Source organism: Rhinopithecus roxellana, chromosome 19 (genome assembly GCF_007565055.1).
Source record: "Rhinopithecus roxellana isolate Shanxi Qingling chromosome 19, ASM756505v1, whole genome shotgun sequence".
Classification (NCBI taxonomy): domain Eukaryota; kingdom Metazoa; phylum Chordata; class Mammalia; order Primates; family Cercopithecidae; genus Rhinopithecus; species Rhinopithecus roxellana.
In genome coordinates this window covers 65,829,335-65,839,550 of record NC_044567.1, presented here as the reverse complement: position 1 = coordinate 65,839,550, position 10,216 = coordinate 65,829,335, and the positions used below count along the sequence as shown (strand labels likewise).

The following is a 10,216-nucleotide window of genomic DNA, read 5'->3' as shown; positions in this document are numbered from 1 at the left end:
GCTGCAGTGAGTCATGGTCATGCCACTGCACTCCTGCCTCGGTGACGGAGTGAGACCCTGTCTCTAAAATGAAAGAAAGGTTATTATCATGAGTTAGCCTCATTTTCTGGCTTTCCAGGGTCATTTGAAGGAAGTATCTATATCAAAACTGCCCATTTACACTTTTTTCCATGTAAATAGAAATACTAGATGTCATGCCAGCTTTAGGAAGGAAAAATAGGATTTTCAAAAATAAATATTGTCAGAAAGTCTCCTCCTGGAGACTGAGGGTGATTTAAGTATCTTTGTCTTCTTTCCTCCTGAGGGCTATCTGAGGCTGAGGGCCTCAGTAGGTCAAATATGCCAGCAACTGGTGCTGCAACATGACACCACCCAACACCAAAGCCATCATGTCACCATTCACAAAAAGGAGGCTTTGGTATTTGCTGCTGTTCCCTCTCCCTCCCCCAGGACAGCATGTGAGCCTATTTAGATAATTACAGTCCCAAGTGAATCTGCACTGAGCATTTTTTCCATTCCCTTACTCATGAAATGTCCATTTGGGAAAAAGAAGTAATTTCACCACAAGACACTTACCATTTTAGAGGCTGAATTCCGCCTTTCTAAGTATAAACTAAACTTAATCTTGGAACAAAATTCCTTCGAATTAATTCTTTAGTTATTACATATTATTTTCTTAGTAAGCACATCCAAAAATATAGAAGTACTATTTCCTTTAAAAAAAATTTCACTTACTAAAAATGTTCTCTTTGGAGTGCTAGAACTTTGTGGATTAACTTATGACTTAACTTATGATTAACTTATGACTTATGATTAACTTATGATTAACTTATGACTTATGTCTTTCCACACAGGCCAGGAATATGGATCTAACTCCGCTGGCTACAGAGTTGGAAAGGGTTTTCAAGCCATGGTGGCAGGTGGTCTCTCAGCCAGAACTGTGGTTCTGGAGGACACAAGGAAACCCACAACTCCTGAACCATGATGGGGATTGGGGTATTGAGAGAAGAAGGTGGATGGGTGGATGCAGAAGCGGCGTGGCTGACACACAAGACAACACGGATGGGCCTGTGCTGAGTAAAAAGAAGCCCGTCATTAAAGGGCACATGCTGTATGGTAGAGGGACACAGTCACGCGTGTGTTGTTGGGAGACAGAGTCTAAGGTGGAAGAACCTCTTTGAGGGCAATTTGGCGGAATCCATCAAAATGGATTCCACCTGTGTGTAGAGATGTGCTTGGGAAGATAATTATTGCACTAGTGTTTGTGATAACGAAAGACTGGAAACACCCTAAATGCCTACTGTCTCCATCCATATGATGGACCTGCATGTGTCATCAGAGAGTGAAGTAGGCAATGGTGACGGAAGTAAAGCTAGCAGTGATGAAATATTTACCATGTGACCAACATTGTCTAAGTGCATTTGGTCTTGACCACAATCCCATGAGTTAGGCATTTTATATCCAGTTTATGAATATGAAACCAAAGCAGCAAGAGGCTCCATGACTGCTCAGAGTCACACTCTAGTAAGGGTCAGAGCTGGGACTGAACTCCTGCTGTTGGGCCCAGCATCTGGTCCCTTGGTCTCTACACTGAAATTGTTCTTCCAGATGTCATGAAGGACCTAGCTCTGTATATCTTGGTAAGGGAGCAGAACATGCCGCCATCTGCATAAAAGAGGGGAACTATGCATGCATGTTTGCATAAGTGCAGGGCAGCGCTGTCCTGTAGAACCTTCTGTGATGATGGGAATGTTCTAGATCTGTGCTGGCTGAACCTTAGCCACAGTGGCTGCTGAGCACTTAAAAGGTGGCTAATGTGACTAAGAAATTGAATTTTAATTTTGTTGTATTTTAATTTTTAAAATTATTTTTTTCTTCAACTTTTAACTTCTGGGGTACACGTGCAGGATGTATAGGTTTGTTACATAGGTAAACATATGACGTGGTGGTTTGCTGCGCAGATCAACCCGTCACCCAGGTATTAAGCCCAGCATCCATTAGCTATTCTTCGTGGTGCTGTCACTCCCTCCATGCCCCCAGACAGGCCCCAGTGTGTGGTGCTCCCATACGTGTGTCCATGTGTTCTCATCATTCAACTCCCACTTATAAGTGAGAACATGCAATGTTTTTTTTTTCTCTTCCTGCATTAGTTTGCTGAGGATAACGGCTTCCAGCTTCATCCATGTCCCTGCAAAGGATATGATCTCGTTCCTTTTGATGGCAGCAGAGAATTCCATGGTGTATATGTCCCTTATTCTCTTTATTCAGTCTATCATTGATGGGCATTTGAGCTGATTCTATGTCTTTGCTCTTATGACTAGTGCTGCAGTGAACCATATGCATGCCTGTATCTTTATGACAGAATGATTTATATTCCTTTGGGTATATGCCCAGATATGAGATTGCTAGGTCAAGTGTTATTTCTGCTTCTGGGTCTTTGAGGAATTGCCACACTGTGTTCCATAATGATTGAACACTCTGACCAACAGTGTAAAAGCATTCCTTTTTCTCCACAGACTTGCCAGCATCCATAGTTTCTTGACTTTTTAATAATCGCCATTCTGACTGGTGTGAGATGGTATCTCATTTTGGTTTTTATTTGCATTTCTCTAATAAGTGATGTTGAGCATTTTTTCATTTGTTTCTCGGTCACATGAATGTCTTGTTTTGAGAAGTGTCTGTTCATGTACTTTGCCCACTTTTTAAAGGGGTTGTTTTTTTCTTGTAAATTTGTTTTTAAGATTTTAACTAATTTAAACAGCCACATGTGGCTGCTGGCTGCTCTTTGGGGCAATGCAAGGTAAAACATAGAAGGTTGTAAAAGAGAAGATCACTGGATTTTGTGGTTTACAAACCCTACCTTTAAAAAGCTTCTGCAGGCCAGGCATGGTGGCTCACGCCTGTAACCTCAGCATTTTGGGAGGCCGAGGTGGGCAGATTGCTTGAGGTCAGGAGTTCGAGACCAACCTGGCCAACATGGCGAAACCCCAACTCTACTGAAAATATAAAAATTAGCCATGCATAGTGGCATGTGCCTGTATTCTCAGCTACTTGGGAGGCTGAGGCATGAGAATCACTTGAACCTGGGAGGCAGAGTTGCAGTGAGCCGAGATTGTGACACTGCACTCCAGCCTGGACAACAGAGCAAGACTCCGTATAAAAAAAAAAAAAAAAAAAAAAAAAACCTTTGCAGAAATGTCAGATTGGAAGAACAGGTTTCATAACTGTTTATTTCAGAACCACTGATTTAATCTAGCCACTTCATCTGAAAGATGAGAAAACCAAAGGCAGAAAAGATGAGTCATTTTCCTGAAGTCACACTGAGTTGCTTTAGTGAGAGGAGGAGGAGCTGGTCACGGTTTGGGTTGGTTTGTTACTCTTTCGAGCAATGGACATTTAGGTTAGCCAGGGGCTTCATTCAGTTTGATGTCAGCTCAGTTGTTAGTGTGGGCAGTCGGTTCCTGGAAACTGCAGCTTTGGGTGAAACCACATACCATAAGCCATGAGAACTCAACTGTGGCTCATATCAGTTAGCCTACAGTGAAACTGGTTTTGTCACACAGCACATCACCATTTCACTTAACATCACAGTGTCTAAGAACCTCTCGATGACATTAAGTGAGGACTTATTATAAAACAAAGAAAGAACCAGATTTTTGTCTCCCGGGCTCCCAGAACTCCATGAGGAATCTTGTAGTGGCTCGCCCTTTCCTGAAGCCCCAGAGTTCATCCTGCCTCCTGTACACTACAACCTCAGGCTGTGCTGCCTGCCTGCACCGCAGCATGGGTAAATCACATGCAGTAGGACCACACTTCCCTGCAGGTGTACTCCTCAGCCCCTCACGCATGGAGGGGTTTAGAAATGTTTGTGTGGACTCTACTCCCAGCTTTGAGGGCTGAACTGCTAGTGAGTCGTGCAGGTGGCTCATGAGAAGGTGTCTCCAGCGTTTCCTTGGGGGAGCTTCTGGACACAGGTAAACATTCAGCAAGGAGCAGGATGGGGCTTCGGGGTGCTGCCAGTCCACTGACCCTGGGTGACTCCAGGAGGAGAGGAGCCAGCAGAGCTTTGCATAGTTACAACAGTTTTTAGAAGCAGCAAGCAAGGAAGAAGAGAGGAGTTAATGAAAATGAGGTAGCCAACTTAACAGAAAGGCAGAAGAAGAAAGGAGAGGAAGAAAATTCCAGGAAAGCGTTTGTCCAGAGGCCTGAAGCGTGGTCCTGGGGACAGAAGATGGCAGGGAATTGTGTGGGTCCTGAACTGAGGGCATAGAGAAGACCTGCTCTCACGATGCCACAGAAGAAACCAGAGGCCCCTGCTGAGCCACGGGGCTTCGCCTGCCTTCAGGTGCTGTGCAAGGCCAGCACTGCCTGAGCTGCTGGTGGGCCAGAGGAAGTGGACCCAGCCAGGGGGCAGGAGGTGTTGACCTGTGCTCGCAACGCAACCAGACCCTGTGTCACAATGCCAAAGCCAGGGAATCTCAGGGAGGAAATGCTGCAGGTGGGGACTCCCTGAGTGTTTGTCAAATGAAAACAGAGGAAGTAAGAAAGATGGGGCCCCAACCACTCCTGAGATGTGAACTCCTGTGATTCTGTCTCCAGGGAGAGGCTGTGCAGCATCTGCCTGAACATGTCTGGGACACAGCCGTCCTCTTGCCATGGGAAGGCTCTTGCCCACAGAGGAGTAAAGGGAGGGGTGCTGCTTCCTGGACCAGCTCACCGTGGTCGCTGTCTCGTCTTTCCCAGTCTCAAACCCTCAGTTCTGTCAGGGCAGATAGTGAGAGGAACCATTTAAAAAGCGAATTATGGCCGGGCGCGGTGGCTCAAGCCTGTAATCCAGCACTTTGGGAGGCTGAGACGGGCGGATCACGAGGTTAGGAGATCGAGACCATCCTGGCTAACCCGGTGAAACCCCGTCTCTACTAAAAAATACAAAAAAAACTAGCCGGGTGTGGTGGCGGGCGCCTGTAGTCCCAGCTACTCGGGAGGCTGAGGCAGAAGTATGGCGTAAACCCGGGAGGCAGAGCTTGCAGTGAGCTGAGATCCGGCCACTGCACTCCAGCGTGGGCGATAGAGCGAGACTCCGTCTCAAAAAAAAAATAAAAAGCGAATTATTCCAAATCAATCTCCAATTAAAATCCCAACAAACTTTATTCTTGAACTTAACAAAATAATTAAAAATTCACCTGGAAGAATAAACAAGAAGAAAGTGTAGAGAAAGAGTGCTGATGAAGGCAGGTTGCCCTGCCTGATTGGAAAGGTGCTATGAAGGCCCCCTTCACACGTCATTCTGCCCACCCTGGCGTTGCAGAAGGAAAGGCACAGTGGAAACAGCCATGAGCATGGTCCCTGCAGCTCATGTTTCAGAGTAGTAATGACATTGAACTGAGTGGGTTGAGGAGGTCTGCATTTTCTTAAATTTTAAAAGATAAGCAGGCTGGGCACGGTCGCTCATGTCTGTAATCCCAGTACCTTGGGAGGCCAAGGTGGGCGGATCACGAGGTCAGGAGATCAAGACCATCCTGGCTAACACAGTGAAACCCTGTCTCTACTGAAAAAAAATACAGAAAATTATCCAGGCGTGGTGGTGGACACTGTAGTCCGAGCTACTCAGGAGGCTGAGGCAGGAGAATGGTGTGAACCCGGGAGGCGGAGCTTGCAAGTGAACCGAGATCGCGCCACTGTACTCTAGCCTAGGCGACAGAGCCAAGACTGTCTCAAAAAAAAAAAAAAAAAAGGATAAGCAGAAGTTGCCAACCTTGATTTGGGAGATGATGAGCCATATAAAATAAAAAGAAGGTGACTAAAACAATAACATGAACAGGATCAGAATTGGAATTCCAAGGAACCCCAGAGTTATTTGCTTGGGGGACAATAGGTTTCTTTCCACCACCACAGAGATGTGATTCACTCCTTTGCATCAGATGTGAAAGAAGTCAGGTCAGGTGTTGTGGTTGCTATAGCTGTAGAGCAAACCACCGTGAAACACAGTGGATTAGAATAACAACAGTGTTCATTTTGTTTGGGCATGACTGCTGTCTGCTTCTTGGTCACCAGCCCTCATGGCTGCCGCTGGGACAGTGGGGCCGCCATCTGTCTCCATGCAGCCTGTATACTTGGCCAGCGTGAATTTCCACATACTCCAGGAGCCTCAGGGGTCCAAGAGAGCATTCCAAGAATCCTGGGTAGGAACTTCAAGCTCTTAGGAACTGGCCTTCTGAGTCCCAAGGCACTTACTCCACATTCGAGCAAATTGTTAAGGCCAGCCTAGATTCAAGCGGAGGAGAATTGGACTCTGTTTCTTAAATGGAGGATTTCTCAGAATCTGTAGACATCTTTAACCTATCACATGAGGAAAAAAACATTAAGGCCTGCCTTTCTAGCAAGGGTTGAATTGCATCTTGCTTCCCTCATTTACAGCCAAGTCTTCTTCAAAATTTTTGGAATGAAAAGGACAAGGCATTCCTTTACGATCTGTTTGACACAGAATCATATAATTACTAGAACTCTTATTCATTCATGACTTTGGAATCCACATTGACCTATTTTGTCTATATGTGATGCCACTAATTTTATATATATATATATATACATATATATATATATACATATATATATATATATATATATTTTTTTTTTTTTTTTTTTTTTTCGAGACAGAGTCTCACTTTGCTGCCCAGGCTGGAGTGCAGTGGTGCTATCGCGGCTCACTGCAACCTCCGCCTCCCAGGTTCAAGCGATTCTGCTGCCTCAGCCTCTTGAGTAGTTAGGATTACAGGTGCCTGCCACCACGCCTAGCTAATTTTTGTATTCTTAATAGAGACAAGGTTTCACCATGTTGGCCAGGCTAGGCTGGTCGCGAACTCCTGACCTCAGGTGATCTACCCGCCTCGGCCTCCCAAAGTGCTGGGATTATAGGCGTGAACCACCGCACCCAGCCCACCACTAATATTTTTAATAATGTGTATTATTTTTACAAATGTGTAATTTGTAAAAGTAATAGATGGTCATTGTGAAAAAATGTAAACACATTAAGATGAAGAATTGAGTTAAATGTCAGCTCACTTAATTTGGTTCCTATTTCTGGCATATCGAAATCTTTTTGGATACTAACCATCTATTAATTTGCTATTCTCTATCCTTCCCAGACTTCTCTGACCACATTAGAAAATGTAGAAATGCACAGGTCCAACCTTTTAGGTTGACATGTATCAAATAATGAGTGAAAAACATCAAGTACCTAGAAGGTGCTGCATATAGCAAACCCATCAAAAATCAGAATATCAGTTTTCCCATGAGCTTTACAGGAACATCTGAAGATTAGCAAATGGAGTAATAGAGTGTTTTTTTTTTGTTTGTTTGTTTTTTTCTCTTTTTTTTTGAGGCGGAGTCTCGCTCTGTCGCCCGGACTGGAGTGCGGTGGCCGGATCTCAGCTCACTGCAAGCTCCGCCTCCCGGGTTTGCGCCATTCTCCCGCCTCAGCCTCCCGAGTAGCTGGGACTACAGGCACCCGCCACCTCACCCGGCTAGTTTTTGTATTTTTAGTAGAGACGGGGTTTCACTGTGTTAGCCAGGATGGTCTCGATCTCCTGACCTCGTGATCCGCCCGTCTCGGCCTCCCAAAGTGCTGGGATTACAGGCTTGAGCCACCGCGCCCGGCCGCCATTTTATTTTCTGTGAGACTGAACATCTTTTCGTACATTTCAGACTATTTGTGTTTCCTCTTCAGTATGTTGCTGGTTCATTTCCCTGCCAATTTTTACTTGAGTTATCTGTCTTTCTTAGTGATTATAGGAATATATTCTGGATACTAGACATTTGCTATATATGTGTGTATATATATATATATATATATATATACACACACTGGTTTTAATTTTGTCATACAGAAACTTAAATTTTTGTAGTCAGATTTCTCAGTCCTTTCTTTTATGTTTTTTGTTTTGTTTTGCTTTTGTATTTTGTGCCTTATATGGCTTTCTTTCCCCAGGATTATAATCTTAATTCTTCTGTATTTTCTTTTTATAATGTTATAATTTTAGTTTTTTTTTTTTTTTTTTTTTTTTTTTGAACAGAACAATAAACACCTTTATTACACGGGTGAAGACAAAACGAGGATTTATTTGCCTTTCCGGGCCTTGATTTTCCTAAGATAGAACTCCAACTCTTTGCCCTCTAGCACATAGCCATCTGCTCGGCCACACTGTCCTGGCCTGGAAGCAATGCATGCAAGAAGCTTGCCCTGCTGGAACTGCTCCTCCAGGAGACTGCTGATTTTGGCATTCTTTTTCCTTTCATCATATTTCTTCTGAATTTTTTTAGATCGTTTTTTGTTTAAAATCTCTTCTTCCTCAGGAGTCAGCTTGGCTCCCTTCTTGCGGCCCAGGGGCAGCGCGTAGTGGGACTCGTACCACTGTCGGTACGGTGTGCTGTCGATGAGCACGATGCAATTCTTCACCAGAGTCTTGGTAGGGACCAGCTCATTATTAGATGCATTGTAGACAACATCCATGATCCTTGTTTTATGAGGACAACACTCTGAGCCCCAGGAGAAATTCCCTAAGTCCAGCCTCAGGGCACCGTATTTCTTGTTACCTCCCCGCACATGGACTGTGTGAATGTGGCGGGGGCCAATCTTGGTGTTGGCAGCCAGGCGCCCCAACTCATACTTCCTCTTCTTGTGGTAGGGCTTTCTCTTGCCCCCGGTTTTGCGGCGCTTGTGCCAGTTGTCCCGAGAAATGCCCATCGCTCGGCGCTGGCTGGAAAGAGCATAATTTTAGTTTTTAAGCTTAGCCATCTGGAATTCATCTCTACGAAACAAGCAGTGTGGGAATAATCTCTGAGAGAAGGGAAACTCCTGCAGTGATGGCCAGCTCACCAGTTCTCTGCCTGGAAACAATATCCACCGCCCAGTGCAGGGAGCTGGCCTCTGACCAGAGCATAGCAGCCCCACTGGCTGAGGAGGTGGTGATCAGGCGGTGACCAGAGAGGGCAGCCGAAGCCGCACATTTTATGGAATGGGATATCAGAAAGGAGGATGCTATGAAGAGAGGGGACCCAGGAGTCTATGTGCAGGTCACAAGTCCGTGGCTAAGGGCTGTGATCTCCGTGTGCAGGACGAGGCCACGGGAGGTTTACCAGCTAGCCTGAGATCGGAACAGAGATACTGAAATTGGATGTCTGTGACTGGGCGCAGTGGCTCATGCTTGTAATCCCAGCACAGGTAGATCACCTGAGATCAGGAGTTCCAGACCAGCCTGGCCAACATGGTGAAATCCCATCTCTACTAAAAACACCAAATTAGCTGGGCGTGGTGGCAGGCGCCTATAGTCCCAACTACTCAGGAGGCTGAGGCAGGAGAATCGCTTGAACCTGAGAGGTAGAGGTTTCAGTGAACCGAGATTGCACCATTGCACTCCAGCCTGGGCGACAGAGTGAGATTCTGTCTCAAAAAAAAATAATAATAAATAAATAATAAATAAATAAAATTGAATGTGTGTATACACCAGTCCCAGGCAAGGACTGAACACTGAATGCACAGCAGGGAAACAGCACAGGCTGCATTTGCTGAGATTTCACATGAACCTGCTTATGTGTGCGTTTGCTTTGTATTCTCTCTCACCAGACCTTTAATGTAAGTGTGGTCCTCCCTGGGCTCTTGCTGCATATGCTGAGCTCCAGTGAGGAATGAACTGCTTTTATCCTCTGTGATCTGTAAACTGTTACATTTTCCCAAAAACTCAAACTGATTCCACAGCTGTAATAATAAAGACCTATTGGGAAAACCCCAGAGAGATCCTGGGAATGAGGTTGTTTAGATCACCATGACAGCTGGTTCCTGCAAGAACGAACGTACAGAACTTTCTTTTTTTTTTTTTTTAAGATGGACTCTCTGTTTTGTCACCCAGGATGGAGTGCAGTGGCGCGATCTCGGCTCACTGCAACCTCCACTTCTTGGGTTCAAGCGATTCTCCTGCCTTAGCCTCCTGAGTAGCTGGAATTACAGGTGTGTACCACAACGCCTGTTTTTTTTTGAGATGGGTCTCCCTCTGTCGCCTAGGCTGGAGTGCGGTGGCATGATCTTGGCTCACTGCAACCTCCACCACCTGGGTTCAGGCAATTCTCCTGCCTCAGCCTTCCCCAGTAGCTGGGACTACAGGCACGCACCACCATGCCCAGCTAATTTTTTTTTTTTGTATTTTTAGTAGAGACAAGGTTT

General features: G+C 45.3%; 1 pseudogene across 1 annotated transcript; it reads right to left on the bottom strand.

The window, feature by feature from the left end:
• Positions 1-8,063: 8,063 nt before the first annotated feature.
• Positions 8,064-8,744, bottom strand: LOC104681442 (annotated as a pseudogene). Its single transcript, XR_750584.2, has one exon. The product of XR_750584.2 is annotated as a 40S ribosomal protein S8 pseudogene (transcript).
• Between the last annotated feature and the right edge of the window lie 1,472 nt (positions 8,745-10,216).